The following is a 2,400-nucleotide window of genomic DNA, read 5'->3' as shown; positions in this document are numbered from 1 at the left end:
AGTGTTGACTAGAAGGTGATGCCTTCAGTCTAGACTAGGTGTTCAATTAAGCAGTGGGTAAGTCCTAAGCTGGGAGGGTTATTACACTTGTTGAAATTAATCAAAGCCTTCTAGTGGATCCTACTCGAGAATGTAGAAGGGGTGACGTAGGAGCAGTTGAAATCTCCAAACATCCATAAACATATGTTGTGTACTCTAACTGTTAACCCGTAGCTTTAAACTGACTTGATCAGTTTGAGTATCTATCAGTTCAGTTCTCACCATAACTGAACTGATACATGCGAGAACTGATCCCCCTTATCTTCAGTTAATTAGTTACACAAGATTAAAAGCTTTAACCGGTCAGTTTTCTTAACGAAGAATTACTTCGAGTGTTTTTCGCTTGGTTCTAAACTAAACTCGATCTAATTCATCGGTGTATACATTTTTAGAATACGAGCTATTATAGCTCTTGGAGAATATTTCATTTGAAGCACCTCAAGGCGCTCTACAGGCGATCCTTCACGAGCGCATAAAAAAATTTGTTTTGAAATATGTTTTTCAAGGATGCTATTTGATGAAAATTTCAGACGCAGTTACAAACAATTTACTCAACGTAATTTAATCAATAAACAGAAGCGAATCATACGATTAAGAACCTAAGCTTTGATAGCACTTGTTGAAGTACTTTGTCTCGCACTCAAAACGCACCAGAAGTTCAAAATTTTCAAAAAAAAATTTATTTTTGACAATCAAAGTATTCTTGGGCCTTAGTATGCTTCAAATCCATTCATAGGATATTTACATGTATTACTTTTATGTTCCGAATGATGGATATCAAACTATTCTAGATTTTAAACAGAAACAATCCATCTTGTAAATGTCCACGAAGGATCTACTGGATTAATCACTGTTATTCAATCTCCTAATCAAGCCCAAGATCAAATATTGGATTTCTCTTCTAATCCGCACTAAAAAAAATATAGAATAAATTAGCGTTTGAGATTAATCGTCGGTGGCGGTGCAGTGGCACAAGCGGGTCACTATGTTTGATGATCGGTCGGTATTGTCGAAAAAGGGAATTGGCCGAGTGATATTGGTGAGAAGAGAGAGATGGAAGGAAAATCCAATACTATATTCTCTTGTGTTGTGCGTTATCAATTTTTATAACTCATGCATATAAGACAAGCTTCTCAACTATTCTAGAATTCTCCTTCATATAAGATTATGAGATTTTCCATTGTCAAATTTATTCATATTTATCTTATCAACTTAAAATTTGATATAATTAAATAATTATTATTTAATTGATCAATTTCAAACTCTTCTTAATGAAAAGTTTACACAATAGTCAAAACTACTTAATTAATATTTAATTTACACATTAATTCTGAATTTATTAATTAAAAAACTATGACTTTATCATAATATCGATCGACGATCAGAAAATGCCAAAATGATGATGGTACAAATCTCCTTATTATAATGAAAATCGAAAATTTTGAGGAAAAAAATTCACTAATTCATTTTGGCAACTGGCTATTTTAGAATTCATTTACTAAATCAGACAGTTATACTCTCCTCACTTATTTAGCAATCAAGCTAATTTCCACATCTTTCAAATATGAAATCCACTTATAAACTCTTTTATAAGCAATATATTTGATCTCTATCAAATTAAAACATCAAATTCAATTATTTGAATTTGACTATCTCAACAGAAACACGCAATTCAATATTTGAGTGACCCTCAATAGTTTAGAGATAGAATTAACTGTGAATTCACAACTTCATGTGATTCGAGACAAAATATGTCCTTACTCATATTTACCCTAATTAGCATCAATCTTTTCATCAACCATTTGATTAAGAACGTCAGAATTCACGCTTGGTTGCGCACATCAGACCATGGTAAGAGCATCTTGTATCACCGCCTCATGGTCTCCTAGATAACATTGATAGTTCCTGCAATAACAAGTAGGTTATGGTTAGTGTACAGTATTATCTCTTCAGCACATATATCCCAGATCGAATATAAAATCATTAGTATATCGACAGTTGTAAGTTAATCAGATAACAATTTTATGTAACTTTGAGTAATCATATTGGCATCTTATGCACAACTAAGGGAAAATCATTTCATAATGGACATGTCTTACTCTGGCCAAATATCCCTGGCACTATTAGTTCTATATCACATATGATATCCACATATGTAGACGATCGGTGAATCCTCAACTACTTTGAATCGGATCCTACGTATGTCGAAACTACATCCAATTTCACGACCTGATGTCCCTCATGAAGTCGATAAACGAATCCAAGTACAATGCTAGTACATAGAGCCTTCATGTTGTCTCGGGTTAAAGGACTAATGGTGTAAAACAAAGACCCCGGAGTAATCTATTCAATAAGTAATAA

This window comes from Primulina eburnea, chromosome 13 (assembly GCF_022965805.1).
Source record: "Primulina eburnea isolate SZY01 chromosome 13, ASM2296580v1, whole genome shotgun sequence".
Lineage (NCBI taxonomy): Eukaryota > Viridiplantae > Streptophyta > Magnoliopsida > Lamiales > Gesneriaceae > Primulina > Primulina eburnea.
The sequence above is the reverse complement of the archived record's forward strand: the minus strand, read 5'-3'. Positions refer to the sequence as shown.